At 42.2% G+C, this 26,306-nt stretch overlaps 1 protein-coding gene across 7 annotated transcripts in view; it reads left to right on the forward strand.

Annotated features, from left to right (window-relative positions):
• Positions 1 to 12,654: 12,654 nt before the first annotated feature.
• The window catches only part of NRXN3 (neurexin 3), a 532,717-nt gene continuing 519,065 nt past the window's right edge, over positions 12,655 to 26,306 (forward strand). For all 7 annotated transcript variants that reach the window (XM_063439595.1, XM_063439596.1, XM_063439597.1 and 4 more), the window contains exon 1: positions 12,655 to 12,727. The gene's annotated coding sequence lies outside the window, so the exon portion shown is untranslated. The remainder of the gene's footprint in view (positions 12,728 to 26,306) is intronic.

The following is a 26,306-nucleotide window of genomic DNA, read 5'->3' on the forward strand; positions in this document are numbered from 1 at the left end:
AGGGCTTCACCTTTAACAGGCTAATAATGATAATAATACACAGGGATTCAGTACCATGGCCAGCGCCCAGATTGGCAATTCTCCATTACTAGGCATTCTGGGATTCAGTACTATATACAGAGCACATACAGGTCCAATCACTGGGTATGCTGGGATTCAGTACTATATACAGAGCACATGCAGGTCCAATCACTGGGTATGCTGGGATTCAGTACTATATACAGAACACATACAGGCCCAATCACTGGGTATGCTGGGATTCAGTACTATATACAGAGCACATACAGGTCCAATCACTGGGTATGCTGGGATTCAGTACTATATACACAGCACATACAGGTCCAATCACAGGGTATGCTGGGATTCAGTACTATATACAGAGCACATACAGACCCAATCACTGGGTATGCTGGGATTCAGTACTATATACAGAGCACATACAGGTCCAATCACTGGGTATGCTGGGATTCAGTACTATATACACAGCACATACAGGTCCAATCACAGGGTATGCTGGGATTCAGTACTATATACAGAGCACATACAGGCCCAATCACTGGGTATGCTGGGATTCAGCACTATATACAGAGCACGTACAGACCCAATCACTGGGTATGCTGGGATTCAGTACTATATACAGAGCACATACAGGTCCAATCACTGGGTATGCTGGAATTCAGTACTATATACACAGCACATATAGGTCCAATCACTGGGTATGCTGGGATTCAGTACTATATACACAGCACATACAGGTCCAATCACAGGGTATGCTGGGATTCAGTATTATATACACAGCACATATAGGTCCAATCACTGGGCATTCTGGGATTCAGTACTATATACAGAGCACATACAGGTCCAATCACTGGGTATGCTGGGATTCAGTACTATATACACAGCACATATAGGTCCAATCACTGGGTATGCTGGGATTCAGTACTATATACACAGCACATATAGGTCCAATCACTGGGTATGCTGGGATTCAGTACTATATACACAGCACATACAGGTCCAATCACAGGGTATGCTGGGATTCAGTACTATATACAGAGCACATACAGGCCCAATCACTGGGTATGCTGTGATTCAGTACTATATACAGAGCACATACAGGCCCAATCACTGGGTATGCTGTGATTCAGTACTATATACAGAGCACATACAGACCCAATCACTGGGTATGCTGGGATTCAGTACTATATACACAGCACATACAGACCCAATCACTGGGTATGCTGGGATTCAGTACTATATACACAGCACATACAGGTCCAATCACTGGGTATGCTGGGATTCAGTACTATATACAGAGCACATACAGGCCCAATCACTGGGTATGCTGTGATTCAGTACTAAATACACAGCACATACAGGCCCAATCACTGGGTATGCTGGGATTCAGTACTATATACAGAGCACATACAGATCCAATCACTGGGTATGCTGGGATTCAGTACTATATACAGAGCACATACAGGTCCAATCACTAGGTATGCTGGGATTCAGTACTATATATGCAGCACATACAGGCCCAATCACAGGGTATGCTGGGATTCAGTACTATATACACAGCACGTACAGGTCCAATCACTGGGAATGCTGGGATTCAGCACTATATACAGAGCACATACAGACCCAATCACTGGGTATGCTGGGATTCAGTACTATATACAGAGCACATACAGGTCCAATCACTGGGTATGCTGGGATTCAGTACTATATACAGAGCACATACAGGTCCAATCACTGGGTATGCTGGGATTCAGTACTATATACAGAGCACATACAGGTCCAATCACTGGGAATGCTGGGATTCAGTACTATATACAGAGCACATACAGGTCCAATCACTGGGTATGCTGGGATTCAGTACTATATACAGAGCACATACAGATCCAATCACTTGGTATGCTGGGATTCAGTACTATATACAGAGTACATACAGACCCAATCACTGGGTATGCTGGGATTCAGTACTATATACACAGCACGTACAGGTCCAATCACTGGGAATGCTGGGATTCAGTACTATATACAGAGCACATACAGACCCAATCACTGGGTATGCTGGGATTCAGTACTATATATGCAGCACATACAGGCCCAATCACTGGGAATGCTGGGATTCAGTACTATATACAGAGCACATACAGGTCCAATCACTGGGAATGCTGGGATTCAGTACTATATACAGAGCACATACAGGCCCAATCACTGGGTATGCTGGGATTCAGTACTATATACGCAGCACATACAGGCCCAATCACTGGGTATGCTGGGATTCAGTACTATATACACAGCACATACAGGTCCAATCACTGGGTATGCTGGGATTCAGTACTATATACGCAGCACATACAGGCCCAATCACTGGGTATGCTGGGATTCAGTACTATATACGCAGCACATACAGGCCCAATCACTGGGTATGCTGGGATTCAGTACTATATACAGAGTACGTACAGACCCAATCACTTGGTATGCTGGGATTCAGTACTATATACACAGCACATACAGGTCCAATCACTGGGTATACTGGGATTCAGTGCTATATACAGAGCACATACAGGTCCAATCACTGGGTATGCTGGGATTCAGTACTATATACAGAGTACTTACAGACCCAATCACTTGGTATGCTGGGATTCAGTACTATATACAGAGCACATACAGGTCCAATCACTGGGTATGCTGGGAGTCAGTACTATATACAGAGCACATACAGGTCCAATCACTGGGCATTCTGGGAGTCAGTACTATATACACAGCACATACAGTCCCCCCTCACTCAGTCACTAGGTATACTGGGATTTACAACTAAGTACACAGTATATACAGACTCTTCTCATTAACTGGGTATACTAAAATGTAGTTCTATGTACAAAGCGCAGACAGACTCATCTCAAATAGTTACTGGGTATACTCAGATTCAGCACTATGGACAGAACACAGACAGCTATTTCACACAGTTAGTGCACTGGGATTCAGCATTATGTGCCTTGAACAATTTAGCTCCTATCTCTCACTGCGTATACTGGGATTCAGCACTATGGACAGAGCACAGACAGCATCTCCTCAATCACTTGGTATTCCAGAGTTCAGAACCATGGACAGAGCACAGACGGCATCTCCTCAATCACTTGGTATTCTAGAATTCAGAACCATGGACAAAGCACAGACAGCATCTCCTCAATCACTTGGTATTCTAGAATTCAGAACCATGGACAAAGCACAGATTGGCTCACACAGTTATAGGATATACTGTACTGAGATTCAGCAGTTTGAAAAGAGCACAAACAGGTCCACTCACACAGTAACTGGTATACTGTGATTCTGCACTGTGTACACAGCAGAGACAGACTCATCTCATATAATTACTGGGTATACTGGTAGTCAGCATGGATGGAAAATATCAGACTCTTGTCATTCACTGGGTATACTAGGTTTTAACACTATGTGCACACAGTATATACAGGCTCTTCTCAGTCACTGGGTATACTGGTAGTCAGCATGGATGGAAAATATCAGACTTCTCTGTCACTGAGTATACTGGAATTGAACCCTATGTACACAGTATATACAGACTCTTCTCAGTCACTGGGTATACTGGGATTTAACACTATGTACACAATATATACAGGCTCTTCTCATTCAACTGGTATACTGGGATTAAACACTATGTACACAGTATATACAGGCTCCTCTCAGTCACTGGGTATACTGAGATTTAACGCTAAGTACACATTATATACAGACTCTTGTCATTCACTGGGTATACTTGGATTTAACACTATGTACACAGTATAAGAGTATATACAGACTCTTGTAATTTACTGGGTATACTGGGATTTAACACTAAGTACACAATATATACAGTCTCTTCTCGGTCACTGGGTATACTGGGATATAACACTATGTACACAGTATATATAGGCTTTTCTCAGTCACTGGGTATACTGGGATATAACACTATGGACACAGTATTTACAGACTCCTCTCACTGGTCACTGGATTTATTAATGAACTATTTTTAGTTTTCAATTTTTACATCTGGTTTATTTATTTATTTGTTAGTTTATTTATTTATTTATTAATTTATTGCAAAGTGTAAACATATTTTAAGGCTTTTATATGCACTAGCAAATGAATAAAGACTGTGATTTGCCTTACAGCAAAATTAGCTTTACAGTGGTGGTCTGAAACCTTACCTGCCATATTAGCCAGATATGCACTATGGATAGAGCACAAACAGATGCTGGATATACTATGGATAGAGCACAGACAGAAACTGGGTATACTATGGATAGAGCACAAACAAACACTGGGTATACTGGTACTCAGCACTATGAACCGAGCTCAAACAGATGCTGGGTATACTATGAACAGAGCACAAACAGAGCACAAACAGATGCTGGGTATACTATGGACAGCGCACAAAAGATACTGGGTATACTGTGGACAGAGCACAAACAGACACTGGGTATACTATGGACAGAGCACAAACAGACGTTGGGTATACTATGGACAGAGCACAAACAGACGCTGGTTATACCATGGACAGAGCACAAACAGATACTGGGTATACTATGGACAGAGCACAAACAGACTCTGGGTATACTATGGACAGAGCACAAACAGATACTGGGTATACTATGGACAGAGCACAAACAGATACTGGGTATACTATGGACAGAGCACAAACAGACACTGGGTATACTATGGACAGTTCACAAACAGATACTGGGTATACTATGGACAGAGCACAAACAGACACTGGGTATACTATGGACAGAGCACAAACAGATACTGGGTATACTATGGACAGAGCACAAACAGATACTGGGTATACTATGGACAGAGCACAAACAGACACTGGGTATACTATGGACAGATCACAAACAGATACTTGGTATACTATGGACAGAGCACAAACAGACGCTGGGTATACTATGGACAGAGCACAAACAGACACTGGGTATACTATGGACAGAGCACAAACAGACACTGGGTATATTATTGACAGAGCACAAACAGACACTGGGTATATTATTGACAGAGCACAAACAGACGCTGGGTATACTATGGACAGAGCACAAACAGACACTGGGTATACTATGGACAGAGCACAAACAGACACTGGGTATATTATTGACAGAGCACAAACATACGCTGGGTATACTATGGACAGAGCACAAACAGACACTGGGTATACTATGGACAGAGCACAAACAGATACTGGGTATACTATGGACAGAGCACAAACAGACACTAGGTATACTATGGACAGAGCACAAACAGACACTGGGTATACTATGGACAGAGCACAAACAGACACTAGGTATACTATGGACAGAGCACAAACAGACACTGGGTATACTATGGACAGAGCACAAACAGACACTGGGTATACTATGGACAGAGCACAAACAGACACTGGGTGTACTATGGACAGAGCACAAACAGACACTGGGTATACTATGGACAGAGCACAAACAGACACTGGGTATACTATGGACAGAGCACAAACAGACACTGGGTGTACTATGGACAGAGCACAAACAGACACTGGGTATACTATAGACAGAGCACAAACACTGGATATACTGGAATTCAACTCCATCGACAGAGCACAGACACTGGATATACTGGGATTCAACCCCATGGGCAATGCACACACACAGGTTCCTATCACACAGTCAGGACATAATGGGTTTCAGCACTAGTAACAGAGTACAGACAGACTCCTCTCACTGGGTGTACTGGGATTCAGCACCATAGCCAAAGCATAGTCTACAGGGAGAGGGCATTAGTTTCTCTCAGACCAGCAGTTCTCAACCTGTGGTATGCATACCCCCAGGGCTACAAACCAGTATACCCAGGGTACATGAAGAACCAGCGGCGGACCTAGTGCCCACACAGCTGCACCGGGACTCACAAGATGAGTGTGCCCATTTGATGGCTTTAAGTGCAACAGGGGCCTGGTCAAGCACAGTGGCCCTTTAACCAGGTCTCTGTAATATCGCCAATTCTGGGAGGAAGTAAGCACCTGTCACTTCCTCACAGATATAGGCAGAGAGCAGGCAAAGGAGTGGGGGAGAAGCAAGGTCAGTTCCAGCCCCATACCCAAACTCGTATCAGACTCAACCAGCACCAGGACCTCAAGGAAGCTACCCTCCTGCACATTAAAGATATGTTGACAGGAGGGTGGCTAAAAATATAAAAAAATATTACATGTGTTAGTGTGTGTCAATGTGTGCCTCTGAGTGTTTGTGTCTGCATGAGTGTGTATGTGTCAGTGTGTGTATCTGTATGTAGGTATGTATGCGTGTGTGTGTGTGAGTGTGTCTGTGTCAGTGTGTGCATCGGTGAGTCTGTGTGTACGTGTGTACGTGTCAGTATGTGCATCTGTGTGTCTGTATCTGTGTACGAGTGTGTATATCTATGTGTGTTAGTGTATTTATATGTGGGTGTCAGTGGGAGAGCAGGGGAGCCAGTACAGAGGAGGAGCTTGGGGCAGAGGACGAGCAGGGGAGCTTGGGGCAGAGGAAGAACAGGAACTTTGGCAAAGGAAGAGCACGTGAGCCTGGGGTAGAGAAAAGGGGAGATGGGGCAGATAAGAACATGTAAATTTGAAATAATAGCTCATTAATAATTAATTACACAATTTTGCTAATATGAGGGGTACAATTTATAGAAATTAGCTGCCAAGGGGCACACAACACAGGAAAGAGTGTGGAGAGTGTTTTGGGAGATAGATTGCATACTGTGACATCAAAAGGCCATAATGCGGCACTGACACGGTATTCAACTAATACTGCTTTCACAATCTGTTAGCTCACTGTCCTTTTCTACAATATTCAATACGTAGCTTTATTTCCCTTTATGCTCTTGTTCAGATAATAAATGGCCACTATTATTTGGACGTATTTTGTGCTCTCTAGGTGTGTACATAGAGCATATAATTACCAGTTGGTGTTTGCATACATGTAATAGGGGGACTCATTCTATTATATCCATTTGACAGGGTGATACTTTCTTTTATGTTCCTGTAGCAGGTGGAATATTTCTATTAGACAGATGTAATGAAAAAAGGGAATGTCCTTCTCTTACACACATGTAAAAAGGTGGAAAATATTTGCAGGTACACACCCACTCTCTCTCTCTCTCCCTCTCTCTCTCTCTCTCTCGTATGTGCACATCAATAAAGGATCTGAGTATTACATATATGTAAAATAGAAAATCAACAATGTGGTTAAGTATTTCACGTAAAAAGTCATTTATTTTCTTGTCAAACAGATAAAGAATACTCTTTAGGGTCTGGGCATAGTAGAATGCCATATTGAGAACACTACAACAGTGTTAACCACAAAATGCAAAGAAAATGTAACCCTCAACAATAGAATGATCAGACTGCTATAAACTACAAATATATAGGGTTCTGGAACTTGTAAAGACATGTGACATATGATGAACATTACCCTATAGTTAGCTGATAGAAAATGGAATGGGAAGAAAGATGAGAAGTGAATGTGATCCAACAGAGTTATTCACCAATGTTAGAATTCAATGTGAATTTCAAGTTTAAGCTCAACATAGCCAATTGGGGAAAAAATGGTGAAAAAAGCCAGCTGTGCTTCATTTCTGTTACCGTGGCCTTAAATTTTAAAATCACTTTGCATTCTCACTTTATTAAATAACCCTAAAAAAATGTAGCATTGTGTCTGTGAAACCTGGTGGTAGTGTCATGTCATGAACATGTATGGTTCCCACTGGAACTCTCTGACTTTGTTGATTTCAGGACAATATTGAATGCAAATGACATAAAACTATGTCCCAAGTACAATAACTTTAAGATTACGTGACTTAAATGTTCTTAAAATTGGGTGACTAGCACCACCTACCTGAGTGCCCCTCTATTTCTATGTCTACCCTGGCTTGTATCTTCATGTGGAGCCTTGATCCCCTTCCACAAGCTCTGTGTGGTTGCTGTCATGCTGTCTATCTCCCCCTTCAATACCACAAAATGTTTAGAGGTGCAGTGGCACCAAATAGGAGATGTTGGACAATGAAATGGAAGGTACTCTTCATGGGAAGTTGTGTTTACTTAATACAAAGTTGCCTGTTAGTTGTAGGTTCTATTTGGTATTGACTAGTGATATCCATATCCTGGTTCCTGTCTGTTTGTCTGTCTATTTGTCTTTCAATCCTCTGCCCACTTCCTGATACCTGAGTTGTGTCTGTCTATCTGGACCACTGTTTCCAAGTTCAAGGCATCTCTGTTCTTTCTGTGGTACCAACCTGCTGAGCTGACTTCTTCCTAACTATGAATTTTGCCATTGCTCGTTTGACATGTGTTGCTGATCAGGTCTGTTTTTGCTATGCTGCAATTTTGTGTTTTGTTTTTCATTCTTGTACAGTGTGTTGGACATCAGCAATGTCCCTGTGGCCACCAGCGATTCAAGTACTCAACCTAAGGATGAAAGATGTTGTTAAGAGGAAAGCTTGTGCAACACGTTCCGGCACCGGGGCTCCCACTAGAAACTTGGTGAGATCATGACTCTTTAATTGAATTCTTTCACAATGAACCACTAGCAAATACAGTTCAAAACTGCCTTCTCGTGCCAGCTATTTATAAGGCTTTCTTTGTCTTTAGACTGTCAAAGCCTTGTTGATATTAGGCGGCATTCCAGACACTGCCTACTCATGCAAACCACCTTTAAGTAACCAAAAGCCTGTGCTGGCTAAGGGCTGCACCAATTGCCATTGGCTATATCAATGCAGACGCACCGTGGCACTTTGGTCTAGTCACATGATGGCTGAACAAAAGCCAAATGCTGCACTATAAAATCTCGATTCGCTGGTTCCTTGTGACCCTTTCTTGGTTTGTTGCCCTATGTGCGTTCACAACCTGACACTTCTAGAGCTTTCTAGATCTCATAATTCTTGTCTTCTGTATTCCTGCCCTACCTTATTCTTATCTTTTCTGGAAACCTTGGACTTGCCTAACATTGGCATTCATTTTGTCTATTCGTTTAGCTATACTTGCTAAATGGCTACTGATGCCTGCTTTCTTTGCGTTTAGTCTGACCACACTATGGATTGGTAACACACTTTGTATTATTCTTCACGTACGTCATCTACTGACCTATATTAACATGATGGATATATTTCCTTGTACATTCCATGGAGGCCTGTCCAAATGTACACTCCCAGCTTTGAGAGTTTGCATAGGCCTTGCCAGGTTCCTCACAGATTTTAAAATGTAGCTTAGTTGTATCCCTTGCATAGTCACAGTTTTTTATGTAATTCTCATACAATCACAATTAACTGTCTGTATTTTATCCCCTTAGTCATTGTTTAAATTGAAATCCAATAGACCTGGATACAATGCCAAGACAACAAAACATGTGTAACCGTCTAAATACTTAAGGTATACAGACTAGACATGGGTAGGAGTCTTTATAGCCCATCCATCTAACAGGATGAAGGGTTTCTTTGCATCTATGGGTCTTTCTATGATACATATTAATTAAGTTTTACGTATTAGATTGGGGAATCTTTGTATTGCATATTGTAAAATAACAGATGAAAATAGTATCTTGTTATATCTTTTGTAGTGGGCCAACATAAATTGATATCCTAAAAAAGCAGAAGGGTGTATATACTAAACTGTGAATTTTTGGAGAATTGACAAAGAAATTGTACATTTCACACCAATATGGCGGAACTGAATAAAAAAGCAATGTTGGCGAATTTTGGTGGTTAAGCTATTTTTTTGGCAAAAATGTGCAATTTCCATTCCGAGTCTCCACAATTTTTAATTTAGTGAATAAACTATATTTATGGGTACCATTGCCTGTCTCTGACCTTTAGATGCATGTCGGCCCTCAATCTATAGTACATAGCAGTTACTTATGTAGTTTCACCTTAGTGTTTATAACGGAAAACAAAAAAAACAGTTTGATTTAGTTGGATAGATCTAGATATCTGCCCTACAGACATAAGTCCGCAACATGCTGATCATGGCTGAAGCTCTGGAGAAACATAGCACTGTGCTCATCCACGCGACACTCAAACGGTTAACCCTTACCACTCCGAGGTGCTATTTACAGACCCTGTCTATAGTGGGGCTTGCACTTATTTACCAATTCATGGTGAAATCACTGTTGTTGGGCTTAGCTGACTGGTTAAACAATACATCAGATCAATGCAGATAAACAAGTGTTTATTCAATAAATGCTGGATTGCACATTTAGGGGTAAAATAGCTAAGATTTGACTATAGCTCAGTTGGAGATTTTTTTTACCAAACTGTCTGTATTGCCATACATTTTGCAATTAGATTTCTAATTCACCAGCAGTGCATGAACACTCCTATTGCAGGACAAATCACGTTGTCTGCAAATCTAAACCTTCCCATGATTTACATGTCTTACATGCCTTTCACATATCCTAAACATTCTATTTAAGAGGGTTTGCTTGTGAGAAACCATTTGGAAGATTTTTCAAGGTATCAACTGCACACTGATAATTGATGGGTGAGGGTATTCTGTAAACAGTGAGTTATGGTGGGTTGACAGCTGCATTGCAAAACAATGCAATGAGTGCTTATTTTGTGGGGGGGGGGGGGGGGGGGGGGGGAACCATCCAACTCGACTATAGTTGTAGCTTGACAATTCAGTGTTCAATTTACTACAATTCATTGTTAAGTTAACACACTGTCTGAGTAGAGTCAGTATGCTGTACCCTGGGTATATTGTATAATTGGTACAATAAAACACCAACACAACCTGTTCTCTTTATACATAGGCGTAAACCCTTATCCTTGGTGGCTACAACATCCATTTTGAGAAGAGTAGGTCTACCGTACGTACCTGTGTCAACTGAACTGGCCCTGTTTATTTGGGATTCACCTCCAGAGACCAGCAACCTGTTACACATTATCACTGTTACTGTATTCACTAAACTGAGAATTGTTGAGAATTCAAAGTGAATTATAATTGTGAAGTTAAAGAAGTCGAACTGTGAAGCATAGACAACTTTAAGATTTTTTTCAGCAGTCTGGCTATTTTGGTCTTCAATTTGAAATTATTTTTGAATTCCCTGAAGGTGTCTCTGTAGAGAATAATCCTGTCAGTGTTATTAGTAAAATGTGAATTTTGGGTAATTCATAAAGCTTTCTTTACCAAAATTTGAAATGCAAATAGCAATCTTACAAACAAAACGTACTTTAAAATATTGTTTTTATATTGGCTATAGTTACAGCTCGGCTCATTTTGCCATTCAGGTTTCATTTTGCTCCAATTTAACCCTTTGATGGGTGTCAGTCATTCCCGTGTCTAATTTGATTTAACCCTTTGATGGATGGATGGTATCCCCATGTCTAATTTGTTTTAACCCTTTGATGGTTGGCTGGCATCCTCATGTCTAATTTGATTTAACCCTTTGATGGTTGGCTGGCATCCTCATGTCTAATTTGATTTAACCCTTTGATGGGTGGCTGCTATCCTCATGTCTGATTTGATTTAACCCTTTGATGGTTGGCTGCTATCCCCATGTCTAATTTGTTTTAACCCTGTGATGGGTGGCTGTTATTCTCATGTCTAATTTGATTTAACCCTCTGATGGTTGGCTGGCATCCTCATGCCCAATTTGATTTAACCCTTTGATGGGTGGCTGCTATCCTCATGTCTAATTTGATTTAACCCTTTGATGGTTGGCTGGCATTCCCATGTCTAATTTGCTTTAACCCTTTGATGGGTGGCTGGCATCCCCATGTCTAATTTGATTTAACCCTTTGATGGTTGGCTGGCATCCTCATGTCTAATTTGATTTAACCCTTTGATGGGTGGCTGGCATTCCCATTTCTAATTTGATTTAACCCTGTGATGGGTGGCTGTTATTCCCATGTCTAATTTGATTTAACCCTTTGATGGTTGGCTGGCATCCTCATGTCTAATTTGATTTAACCCTTTGATGGTTGGCTGGCATCCTCATGTCTAATTTGATTTAACCCTTTGATGGTTGGCTGGCATTCCCATGTCTAATTTGATGTAACCCTTTGATGGTTGGCTGTCACTCCCATGTCTAATATGATTTAACCCTTTGATGGTTGGCTGTCACTCCCATGTCTAATTTGATTTAACCCTTTGATGGTTGGCTGGCATTCCTATGTCTAATTTGATTTAACCCTTTGATTGTTGGCTGTCACTCCCATGTCTAATTTGATTTAACCCTTTGATGTTTGGCTGGCACCCCCAAGTCTAATTTGATTTAACCCTTTGATGGGTGGCTGCTATCCCCATGTCTAATTTGATTTAACCCAGTGAGTGTCAGAGGGCTCTTGTAATGGTGACAATGGGCAGGTGCTGTAAAGCAGTGAGTGTGGGCCGTGTGGTGGACAGACAGGGTGTGCCCCTGTGTAGGTGCCCGGGTTAGGAGCTCTACCTAGCGCTGAGATCACATGCATGCCGCCCCTCCCGCTCCTGCCCTTTGAAAAGGCATGGTCTGGGCGTGTTTCTGTTCCAGTGGGCGTGGTTTGTGACAGGTGGGCGTGACTGGCCGCGCCTGGAACGTGTGGTGTGCCGTGCAGTGGGCGGTGTCTGGGCGGGGCCGTGGCGGGGTGGGCGGGGCCAGTCGCGCAGTGTGTGGATCCCAGGCAGCACGGGCAGTGTGAGGCTGGAGCCGCTCAGTGCACAGGACACCAATCTCCCGGCAGCCAGGTCAGCAGGGGGCAGTGTGTGGTGGGGCTACAGACTCCCCCCTACAGGACACTCACACTCAGTGCACAGCACTCACACTCACCTTCAGGCCACTCAAACTTCATAGACAACACTCCAACTCAACCTTAGGCCACTCACACTCACTACAGAACACTCACAGTGACCCCCACTCCACTGACAGTCATTGTACAACACTCATACTCACACTGGGCACCCTTAGTCACTGCACTGACACTCATTGTACCCACTGCACTGACACTTATTGTACTCACTGCACTGACACTCATTGTACTCATACTCACACACTGGATATCCTCACTCACTGCACTGACAGCCATTGTACTCATACTCACACACTGGATATCCTCACTCACTTCACTGACACTCATTGTACTCATGCTCACACACTGGATATCCTCACTCACTGCACTGACAGCCATTGTACAACACTCATACTCACAATGGACACCATCACTCACTGCACTGACACTCATTGTACTCATACTCACACTGGGTATCCTCACTCACTCAGTCATGGAACAACACTCATACTCACGCTGGATACTCTCATTCACTACAGTCAATGTACAACACTCATACTCACACACTGGGTACCCTCCTTGACAGTCACTGTACAACACTCATATTCACACACTGAGTACTCTCACTCCCAAACTACTCACTGCAGAGCAACCTCACTATAATCAACACTCACTGCACATCACTCACTCACTGCTCAGTGCTCACCCAGGTCACACACACAATTATTATTCTACATCACTCACACTTATACTCACTGCTCAACTGCACTGACATATATAACACACATTATTGCACCTTATATTATCTGTCACACTGTCCCTTTACTCAATGTATATATAGGTGTCTCTGTGTGTGTATATATATATATATATGTGTGTGTAAATGTGTGTGTGTGTGTGTGTGTGTATATATATATATATATATATATTTATTGATACACATTTTTGTGTATCAATATAATATTGTGTGTGTGTATGTGTATATATATATATATATATATATATAAATATAGCAGGCATATTTACAGAGGTGTTAATATTTTCATTTTTTATAGCTTTAGAGGTGTGTGTTTTCTACTGTGTTCCTATATGTCTGTAATACCTAGATATTTAGGAATGTATTTTTCTAAACGGGCCGTGCCGCGTTTTCAGCCAGTGATGTCATGCATTGGGAGTGTGGTTGACTTTGATCCTTTCTGTAGGTGACTGTGATATTGTGATGCTCCCTCTTCTCCTTTTCTACCGGAGGCCAGAAAAAAAGGGAATAAGAAAAGGCAACTTTTCTTTTTTTTTCTTTAAAAAAATGGAATGTCATTTTTTTTTTAATTTTGTGTTATAATTTTACTAAGAAAAACCAAAACCAAAAAAACAAGCCGTGATTTACCAAACATCTGAAATGTGAAGAACAGAATTTATATATATATATATAGATACACACTAAATACACACACATATAATTTTAATTTTTAAAAAGAAAAATTGAACATTACATTTTTTTTATCTTTTGTCAAATAATTTTATGCAGATGTAATTTAAAATATAGCATTTAAATATAATCTTTTTTTTTTTAGAATTTAGGAGTGAAATGTTTTGCAGAAATTGATAATTTAGTTTAAATTCTTTTTGTTACTTCCCTTTATCTAAGAAATATAATTTAGTTTTTTGTCTGCTGCACGAATTTATATATATATTTTTTTTACATATTTCTACTATAAAAAATGGGCCAAATCGTGAACAGGGAGATGAAGGGGGGAGGAATTTGCCGAAGGGATGGACTTGTTACGAGGGAACCTTAGCGTGAAATTAAAGATACCTCCATTTTCTTCTCAAATGCTGATAAATACATTTACTGAAAATGGTTTTGTCTTTCGAAAATTTCACCGTTTGCTTTTAAAAATTGAATTGTAGAAATTGAACTTTTCTAAATGTTTGTAGAAGGACATTGTGTGACTATCTGTAAATTTTGTTTTGTGTGAAATTCCGCATTTTATGTCCTTTCTTTATATTTGTGAATTTGATCTTTTTTTTGTTTGTTTTACACACGTCATCTTCTCCTATCTGAATTTATAGAGAGGGTAGGATTATTCCGTTGGGGAAGTAAAAGGCTGCCATTTCTCCATTTTTTTCTATCTGCTTAGAAACATTTTGGTTGCTAGTGTTTTTAATTCTTTTTTTCCCCCTACTTTTGAATCTGTTGTGTAAAATTTCGATTTTTTTTGCTACTAAAATTGTATCCATATAAACAGGGTGGGAACACCTGGCTTCAGGTAGCAGATTTGAAGGTTAAATAATTCCTGGTCTGAATAGAATGTTCTGACTCTTTATATTACAGGCCATCTCCGTGTTCAGTCTGATTTGTCCTGTTTATTTTAGCAGTTCTTTGGGGGAAGTCATCGCTAGTTGCATGGAATAAAGGGTGCAATTATTGTGCTGATTGCTAGCACTGGCTGCCTATTTAGTTTCATTATCCATAAGACGCATTATTTTCCCCCCATCAATGTAAAAGTGGACGAGAGAGTGTGCAGGAGGGGGAGGAGGGGGGGGCTTTAATAGCTGTGCGATTAGACCCACAGCTGCAAAACTGAGATATCGGGAACACTAACAACTGCACACACAGGCGCGCACAAAATGTATTTACCAGGGTGGATTAGGAAAATTGTTCTCTTTTTATATTCCGTTGTTTGTACTTTATTTTTTGTTTTATGTAGGTATCTTTAAGTATGAGCCCCCCCCTTCCCTCCCCCCACACTCCCTGTTCAACCTTGCAACATCACCCTCTCTCTACCCCATGTCTCATGCATGTCTGGCTTCAAAAGATGTCATGGTTGTAAGTTTGTGCGTGTTGCAGTAATTTTGAGGGGAATGTATATACACAAAGACTCACGTTCTCCCCCTCGTGAGGGATGTTATCCCCCCCCCCCCTCCACCCTTCGCCCTCTCCTGGTGCAAAATATACCAAGCAATGCTTTGCCGAAGTGGATCGTCGACGGGTGGGGGGCTGAGATTGGGGGAGGAGAGAGGCAGTGAGGGGGAAGCGATGAGAGTAGATGGGGATGAAAGTGGTACCCAACGCCATTTTTTTACTTCTTTTCGCCCGTATTTCCATGTCGCAAGCTAGAGTGAAATGAGGAATGTCAGATTTGTGGGTGTCTGTGATGGAGAACCCTGTGGGAATGCGAAATAGGCTCAGCTATAGAAGCCTTATGGGGAGGTCGGACGTCGAGTGATAATGATTATGGGTAACCATCCATGAAATGTTGGCTCCTCGCTCACAGCCTGGAGGTTAGATAGATGATACATGGTATCGAGGTGGCTGTATACCCTCCCACATAGCACCCCACTCTTTCTGACCCTTTCTCCCAACACCCTCCTTCTGAAGAACCCAAAATAACTACGTTCTTAAGTGGAAGGCAGAAGGGGCGTTTTCGTATTTATCTCTGAGGGGGCGTTGAGGATTCTGTATTGGAATACATTAAAAGCTTGCGCAGTAGCGCAGAGAATTGTCAAGCTCGACGCGTGTGCTGCCACCTCCCCCTTACCTCATCGCTTCATTTTTTCCCTTATATATTAATGTTATTAACAGTATTAAATTCCTTTGGCGTTAACCCTTTCAATGCCAAAAGAATGACATATGCCAAATGATCCTCCCAAAAATATTAAGCTTATTGGTTGATTTTATTTTCATTATTTTTTTTATTTTTTTTTTATTTTAAGCTTATTTTCTATTTTAAATGATTTTTATGCCTGTATGTTGTAGGCTAAATCTCGATTTTTAGATTAAATGTTTATCGAGATATCCTTTTGCTGTGTGCTGTTTTGAAAACTGGGATCATAGCGGTTTGATGTTTTCTGCTAGGTTTTCTTCCCAGAAGAAATATCTCTTGGTTTTAGGTTTTGGGCTTTTGAGGTTTTGGGCAGGACGGTGAGTGCTCTAGATGTATATTAAAGGATTTGTAATTAGACGCCCACAGACAACGTGGTCCTCGTGCCCTGTGTTTGTGATGCTTTGGCATGTGCACCTGGCACCGTTATGCCAAGGTCTTTGGAGCTGATAACTTATTTATTGCGCAGTTTTTCTTGTTCTGTTTAAGCTCACTCCACATATTTCAGGTGTGTCTCTTTATCCTCCGGGTGTGTGTATGTGGGGGTTGGGGGGGGGGGGGGGGGGGGGGAGCGTCTGCTCTCTGAAATGATTAGCAGATAGCGATTTGTGTTTTGTTATTTTGCCATTTTTATGCAGTGAAGCAATCATGCCTTGATTAGCTTTGTGAGGCATGATTTCTGGAGAGGAAACCTCTGGATTTGAAATTCTTATTGACTGCTGTGTGATTTTCACCATTTAATGCAGACTGTCAGCCATCACCTGTCTGTCAGATGGAGTCTACTGTGTAAATTCGGGCTTTATAATGGGAGACGTTTAATCGGGTGTCTAACACTGTCAGTTCTGTGAAATCTGAAATCATACCTGCCCAATAATCACTTAATAAATAGTCTAAATAACCTTCCTAGCCATTCTTGTTTCTATTTAAATTCATTGACAATCTTATTATTATAATTTTTTTGTAATAAAAATCGTACACATCCTATCCATTTCTTACTCCATATTATTTCTGTTAATTCATATAACCCTATTGGCTCGTTCTTATTACACCTTTATTCTATATAACCCCTTCGTATAGCACCACCTATTACTCTGTGCAGTTTCTCCATTTAACACTATTTATATATTACTGTGTGTGTTCTCTCCTTATTGAACATCTTTTTACTCAATGTAACTCTTCGCTCATATAACTCCTTATTGCATATTGTATTAGTCTATCAAACACCTCCCTAAAACGCAGTGTAGCCCCCTCTATATAGCACTGCCTATTACTTTGTATTATCCCTCCTGTTGCTACATTAAATGCTTTCTTGTAATTTTTCTTATTGATTTGTATAACCCCTTGATTTAGCACATCCCATTACATTATACACACTCTGTAGAAACAACCATTACTATTTATAACTGCTCTTATTGCATCATGTAGCACTTCCTTATCACATTTTCTATGACTCCATTTTTTAATACCTAAAACACCTCCAAGCACATAGTATAAAAATCTCCAGTACTATGTATTATCCCTATTAATGCCTACTATACCCCTTACCTATAATCCCTTACCAAAATTCATATCAAATATAACTCCCCATATAACTCCCTATTATTGAACAATTCCATGAAACCATTTTTTGGTCTATGTAAGACCCCTCTACAATGTCTACTAATGATCAATACCGCACTCACCGCTAATGTTGCTATTTGCTTTACTTAGCCCCTCTTTATCACTTATATTGTTCCATATTTTCCCTACCTTGATTTTCTTATATTGCTAGATTGTAAACCTTCCTATAGCTCATCGTAACACTCCACATAACCTTATATTAGTCCTTGAACCCTCACCCAATAACTTCTTACAATACTCGTACACAAACCCTCCCTATAAGTTGTGCTATTGCCCTGAGAAACCTTTCAGAAAACATCTCCTGTTACTTTGTATATCCCTACCTATAAGCCCTTCAATTAAGCCATATAGCCTCTGGATGATAATATATATTGCTCCTCACACCCCTTCCTGTCACTATTCTGTTATTCCATATATTTCTTCCTATGACCCCTTCTGTTTCTCCAAGATCTTCCAAATACTCCACAAACACATGCTCCTTCTATCACTCTATGTGAGTGATGCTTTTACAAACTATTGTTCAGTGTGTAAGCTATCCCTCTGTATGAGCATCCATAACATCTCCTGTTTGTCCAGGCACCTCTCCCTTTACTTGTAATTCCCACAAACTCGCCTAACGTTCTTAATCCCTATAACCCTCCTACTGCTTCACATAAACCGTCTCCCACAACAGACAGGGAAGGATTGGTGCATGTCGTATGTTTGATAGACTGGGGATACAGACAGAGTGAGAGACTAACACCAAATGGAATGAACTGGCTCACAGAGAGAGTGACACCCAGCGAGAGTAACTGGCTTAGAGAAAGTGAGAGACTAGCTTCCATTGAGAGTAACTGGTTTTGAGAGAGTGAGATGAACTGGCTTAGAAGGGGAGTGAAAGATTAAAAGTGACAGACTAGCACCCCAGAGTGGATTTAGAGAGTGAGAATTTAACTCCCATGGAAAGGGGCTAGGACATGGAGAGAGGGCAGTAGCAAGATTGAATGAGAGTCTGGCAGTAAGGGAGAATGAAAGACTGTGTGACAAGTGCAGTGCAAAACTGCTGGACAACAAGAGTGACAGTCTCACAGGGAGACAGGCTGGCATAGTGGTATCAGAGACTTGCAATAAGGGATATGGAGGAGACATACAGTTTACTAGTTTATTTACAAAGAATATCAAACAATGTTTCTCACTGCCCTCATTTTCTCACCTTTGTACCTCTACCCCCTTGTCTTTATCTGTCTGTCACTCCGTCTGTCTCTCCTTCCCTGACTTCTGCCTCCGTCCGGTGTTTCCGCGGCCTGTGCCTGCCATCCCCACACAGCTATAGACTTGTTGTAAGTTGAGGTAACTGCTGTAGATGTGTAATCAATGTGGCAGCCATTCCCACGGGTCCTGGGAACATCAGCTCACTGTGATTAACGAGCGTCCGCCTCCATTGACACAACCCAGGGGAGAGTTACAGGAATCCAGGGGTTAAATCTGTTCACGTAACTGGAAAACTGTGGCATTAACCTTTTTTTGAAGTGGAGGATATTAACCAATTCACTGCTGGCTTGTTTATTTCAACCTGTCTGCACGCAGGATTCAGCTGACACTGTAACTCAATGCTTAGATATTGAGTTGGAAGGGGGTTAATGTGCTGGATTTATTGTAGGTTAACCTGCTATGTATATATACCATATGGAAGAGGATGCTGTATGTTCTCTGGGTTAATTTGCAGTATGGCCCCTGTGCTGTATTTAATGTATGTTTTGTATGTCATTTAGGGTAATATATTTATTTAGTGTATAGTTTATAATATATCGTATGTGATAAAGGGCTGTTTTACATTTAATGGTTAATATGTTGCATGTATACTGTGGTTTAATTTGCTGTGTCTAGTCTAATGGTTAATATGCTGTAGCAGGGAGAGAGTAGGTCACTAGCCGGGGGCAGGATGGCATAGTCGGGCCAAGCTTATTGTGAGAAAGATGTTAATGTGAGCTGACACAGCATGGGCTCGCACCCCTACAGGAAGGATGCATGATGGGAAACCCACCTCACTATTGCCCCATAGCTCTTTCTGCTACTCTTGCCCTATATCACCTAGCTTTGTTTTATGATATCCCTGCTTGACCAATCGCCACCCATCTCCACACTATGCTATTGCTGCATTGTCAATCACCCAACATACACTTACATTACTGCACTGCCAATCACTCATCATTCACTCACATTACTGCACTGCCAATAACCCAGCATGATCTTTTATTCTGCCAGTCGCCCAGCATATTTTGTTATTGCTGCACTGCCAATCACCCAGCTTCTTACCCTGCTAGCCCTGCACTGCCAATCTCTAGCTTTCCTGCCCTACTCTTCCTGCACTACCCATCACCAAGCATAGTACCCTGCTCTTCTTGAAGTGCCCATCACCAAGCGTGGTACTCTGCTCTTCCTGCATTGCCCTTCACCAAGCATGGTAACCTGTTCTTCCTGTACTACCCATCACCAAGCGTGGTACCTTGCTCTTCCTGCAGTGCCCATCACCAAGTGTTGTGCCCTGTTGTTCCTGCAGTGCTCATTGCCAAGCCTGGTACCCTGCTCTTCCTGCAGTGCCCAGCACCAAACCTTGTACCCTGCTCTTCCTTCACTGCCCATAACCAAGCGTGGTACCTTGCTCTTCCTGCATTGCCCATCACTAAATGTTGTACCCTGCTCTTTCTGCACTGCCCATCACCAAGCATTGTACCCTGTTCTTCCTGTACTGCCCATCACCAAGCATGATACCTTGCTCCCTCTGCGCTGCCCATCACCAAGCATTGTACCCTGCTCTTCCTGCACTGCCCATCACCAAGTGTGGTACCCTGCTCTTCCTGCACTGCCAATCACCAAGCATTGTACCCTGCTCTTCCTGCACTGCCCATCACCAAGCCTTGTACCCTGCTCTCTCTGCAGTGCCCATCACCAAGTGTTTTACCCTGCTGTTCTTGCAGTGCCCATCACCAAACATCGTACCCTGCTCTTCCTGCAGTGCCCATCACCAAGTGTTTTACCCTGCTGTTCGTGCAGTGCCCATCACCAAGCATCGTACCCTGCTCTTCCTGCAGAGCCCATCACCAAGCCTGGTACCCTGCTCTTCCTTCACTGCCCATCACCAAGCGTGGTACCTTGCTCTTCCTGCACTTCCCATCACCGAGCATTGTACCCTGCTCTTCTTGCACTGCCCATCACCAAGCATGGTACCCTGCTCTTCCTGCACTGTCGATCACCAAGCATGGTACCCTGCTCTTCCTGCACTGCCGATCACCAAGCATCGTTCCCTGCTCTTCCGGTACTGCCCATCACCAAGTGTTGCACCCTGCCCATCCTGCACTGCCCATCACTAAGTGTCATACCCTGCTCTTCCTGCACTGCCCATCACCAAGCATTGTACCCTGCTCTTCCTGCTGTGCCCATCACCACGCATTCTATCCTGCTCTTCCTGCACTGATCTTCACCAAGCATTGTACCCTGCTCGTCCTACACTGCCCATCACCAAGCATTGTACCCTACTCTTCTTGCACTGCCCATCACCAAGCATTGTACCCTGCTCTTCCTTCAGTGTCCATCACCAAGCGTGGTACCTTGCTCTTCCTGCAGTGCCCATCACCAAGCATTGTACCCTGCTCTTCCTGCACTCTCCATCACCAAGCATGGTACCTTGCTCCTTCTGCACTTCCCATCACCAAGCATTGCACCCTGCTCTTCCTGCACTGCCCATCACCAAGCATTGTACCCTGCTCTTCCTGCTGTGCCCATCACCAAGCATTCTATCCTGCTCTTCCTGCACTGCCCATCACCAAGCATTGTACCCTGCTCGTCCTGCACTGCCCATCACCAAGCATTGTACCCTGCTCGTCCTGCACTGCCCATCACCAAGCATTGTACCCTACTCTTCCTGCACTGCCCATCACCAAGCATTGTACCCTCCTCTTCCTTCAGTGTCCATCACCAAGCGTGGTACCTTGCTCTTCCTGCAGTGCTCATCACCAAGCATTGTACCCTGCTCTTCCTGCACTGCCCATCACCAAGCATTGTACCCTCCTCTTCCTTCACTGCCCATCACCAAGCATTGTACCCTCCTCTTCCTGCACTGCCCATCACCAAGCATTGTACCCTCCTCTTCCTTCAGTGTCCATCACCAAGCGTGGTACCTTACTCTTCCTGCAGTGGCCATCACCAAGCATTGTACCCTGCTCTTCCGGCACTGCCCATCACCAAGCATGGTACCTTGCTCCTTCTGCACTTCCCATCACCAAGTATTGTACCCTGCTCTTCCTGCACTGCCCATCACCAAGTGTGGTACCCTGCTCTTCCTGCACTGGTGATCACCAAGCATTGTACCCTTCTCTTCCTGCACTGTCCATTACCAAGTGTGGTACCCTGCTCTTCCTGCACTGCCCATCACCAAGCATTGAACCCTGCTCGTCCTGCACTGCCCATCACCAAGCATTGTACTCTGCTCTTCCTGCACTGCCGATCACCAAGCATTGTACCCTGCTCTTCCTGCACTGGCCATCACCAAGCCTTGTACCCTGCTCTTCCTGCACTGCCCATCACCAAGTGTTTTATCCTGCTGTTCCTGCAGTGCCCTTCACCAATCATCATACCCTGCTTTTCCTGCACTGCCCATCACCAAGTGTGGTACCTTGCTCTTCCTGCACTGGTGATCACCAAGCATTGTACCCTTCTCTTCCTGCACTGTCCATTACCAAGTGTGGTACCCTGCTATTCCTGCACTGCCTATCACCAAGCGTTGTCATAGTCTAGCTCCATACTCTCATATCTCTTAACAGCCAATTATTGTCCAGCTGCATACTCTCATATTTCTTCACAACCAATCATAGTCTAGCTCCATACTCTCATATCTCTTCACAACCAATAACCGTCTAGCTCCATACTCTCATATTCACAGCCAATCATCGTCTAGCTCCATACTCTCATATCTCTTTACAGCCAATCATCATCTAGCTCCATACTCTCATATCTCTTCACAGGCAATCATTGTCTAGCTCCATACTCTCAACTTCACAACCAATCATCGTCTAACTCCATACTCTCATATTCACAACCAATCATCGTCTAGCTCCATACTCTCCTATCTCTTCACAACCAATCATCTTCTAGCTCCATATTCTTATATCTCTTCACAACCAGTCATTGTCTATCTCCATACTCTCCTATCTCTTAACAGCCTATTATTGTCCAGCTCCACACTCTCCTATTTCTTCACAACCAATCATAGTCTAGCTCCATACTCTCATATCTCTTTACAATCAATCATTATCTAGCTCCATACTCTCATATCCCTTCACGACCAATCATTGTCTAGCTACATACTCTCATATTCCTGCTCTATCTCTCAACCATTAGCTGCAATCTCACTTTTTCTTGCACTGACACATCCTCAGCTTAATACTTTGCTATTTCTGAACTACCATTACCCATCTCTCGACTGTCTATTTCTGGATTCTCCGCAACCAGCCGCACACTCCGGACTATGTATCATCCAACTTGGCAACTTGTGCCCTTCCTGTGCTGCCAACATTAACCTCAGCAATCTCTACTATCAACCAGCTCCTCACTCTCAACTATTCCTGCATTGCTATTACAAAGCTCTAAACACCTCAAATTATGTAGTCATCATTCATCTCAGTATGCTCTACTATTTCTCCTCTTCCATCCACCATCTTCTCATTTTCTCCATCAATATACAGCGTTGACCAAAACTCAGAGTAGGATTTGACGGAGAAATAACTTATTTGTTCGTAGTTTTTTTTTTTTTTTTTTTGCATGTACATATTCTGACTGAGTTTTGGGAGATTCATAATGGCTAATTTCACACAAAAAAAAGTATAAGTAAAAATGGTGGAATTTTAGTTTCAAAACTGAGGCAACTGGCGAATGAAAAATTTCAAGAAATTCACAGATTAATTGACCTTTCAGCTCCCGATTACAGGAGCGAGGGTGCGTGAACAAACCGTGTACCCTTGAGCAGCTCAAGGAGAATATCTGTGCACGAATTTGAGTGCTAGAGCCGCAAACATTAATGTTATCAACAATGCAATTGAAAGAGCCCAAATTTGCAAGGCGGAAAATGGAGCTCATTTAAAAGATGTCATCTTATGTACCTAGTCAAACAAATCTCCATACGTTAAGCATTCATTGTATGTAATATTATTGAAATTAGTTAATTAATGAAAAGTTATTGACTCCTCAAACCCTACTTTGAAATTTGGCCCAGCCTGTATTACTACAAATTACTAAGAGCAGCATTCTACAGCTCTTACACTGCAATTACAGAGCTACACACTCTGTAATTCCGATTGTGCCTTTGCCCAGCCCTCTCTTTATTCCTACATTGTCACCATTGGAATCTAAAATAAAAAAGGATATAGCACATATGATACTTTACTGACACTACCCAGTATATCTGAGGACAAAACAATCAACAGATGTTTCCTGATCAAATCTCTTTTTATCCATATGTAATGTCCTCAGAAAACAAGGGTCAGGTTAGTCTAACAACCAACACGCAGAGCTTGAATGGTAGACAAGCTAAAAGTCAAGGGATACAGAAGTCCGAATAGTCAAACAACAAGCCAGGGTCAAAATACACAAGAATCAATGAAAATAGTGCATAGCCAAATTCAAAACCACGACTGGGCACTGAAAATGTTTAAATAGCCTAAGAAGGGCTCTGATTGGCTCACAGAGATCATGTGATGTCAGTACGTGCGTGACATTCACGAGTGTGAAAATGGGTAAGACCTATGGAGCCATAAAAGGCTGTAGTGCGCAGCTGCCAGCATCTGTAATTTTGCCAGATGCGGATACTGCTTGGGTAAGAGGGATGTCTGGCGGTGTTCGAGATGATGTTTGAATAGGAACGCGGTCGGTGTGCAACAAGACACACACACTGTGGTATTTTTTTTTGCTTATTTTCCTTCCACCTGGTAAGATTTCATCCAATACCACACAATATTTTAATTTAGAGTCATGCTTTGATTTAGATTTGGCATCCCTGTAGTATCAATCGGAACGTACGTGTAACAATTAGGTACTTCAGCGACCTACTCTATATTTCTTACATTATTTGCACATCATTTCATCACTATTTGCTATTTCTGCACTACCATCTCATAGCCCCGGACTATACTATCCCAACACTGTCATCACTAACCTTCATTCACTGCTGTTCCAGCACCCTGTAGCTGTGCTCTCACCGTTGATCCAAAAGTGGCAATGGAATGTCCAATGCAGGCCATTTCTTTTCTCATTTGGGCTTTTATAAAAACAATGCCCTCATCAACTAATGCAAAGTTCATTGGTCAGCTGAGTTGGACCTCAAGTGCATTCTAACGTTTACAATCTATCAGTAGCTACTTTGTTGCTGAGCACAATGCCATATGCCATACTGCTGCATTGTCTGGTCTCTTTAAAGCCCCTTGCCAAATATATACCTTTCTGTTTAAATACATCATTTTAAATTTGAAGCCATGCCACACCTGAATTATATATTTCTCACCACGCTTGACATGTAAAAATATTTAGGGTGTCTATTCAGGCTCATGGTCTATGAACACTTACCACCAACCGATAGCAGTCATGGATGAAGATATGTGAATACAGAAATAGGAGCACATTACTATTCAAATGTGTAAAGGAGCATAGATTTAAATGAGCTGCCTGAGACATTTCTTATTAATGCACAAATTTGCAGTAAGATATAAATGGAATCTCCAAACACCACCAACCTGAAAGACACTCCCCCCAGAAAACTGTCACTAATACAATCTTAGGGTAAAAAAGAGGAATGAAACAGCGCTGAATAACTATGGGGAAGGCAGCACAACTAAACGGTTAAAATTTATCTCCTAAAAACCCCAAAGAAATGGTAGAAATATAAAACAATAGGGTGCGCCAAGGGGTAAAGGGTAAAATAAGGATAAATAAGACAGTAAAAATGGAGTGTCACGACTACTAGTGTGGTCCAGCATGCAGAAACTATGTAAACATATACATATACAAGGAAAGGAAAATAAAAGGACAGAGCGTAAACCGGACCTTAGAATGGCCGGACTAATACGCTAGAGACAGAGAATGGTCAAAGGGAAAGCCGAGGTCAAGGAAGCCAGAAAATACACAATACCGTTTACACAAGCCAAGTCAGGGAAACCAGAATTCAGAATAACCAGGGAAAAGCCAAGATCAGGATACCAGGAAATTAGATTCACAAATATAAAGCACTCTCAGGAAACCAGGAACAGGAAACCACGACAGGGCAAGGTACTGGAGTGAGCTAGGGATTTA

The sequence above is a fragment of the Pelobates fuscus genome, chromosome 13 (genome assembly GCF_036172605.1).
Source record: "Pelobates fuscus isolate aPelFus1 chromosome 13, aPelFus1.pri, whole genome shotgun sequence".
In the NCBI taxonomy this organism is placed as follows: domain Eukaryota; kingdom Metazoa; phylum Chordata; class Amphibia; order Anura; family Pelobatidae; genus Pelobates; species Pelobates fuscus.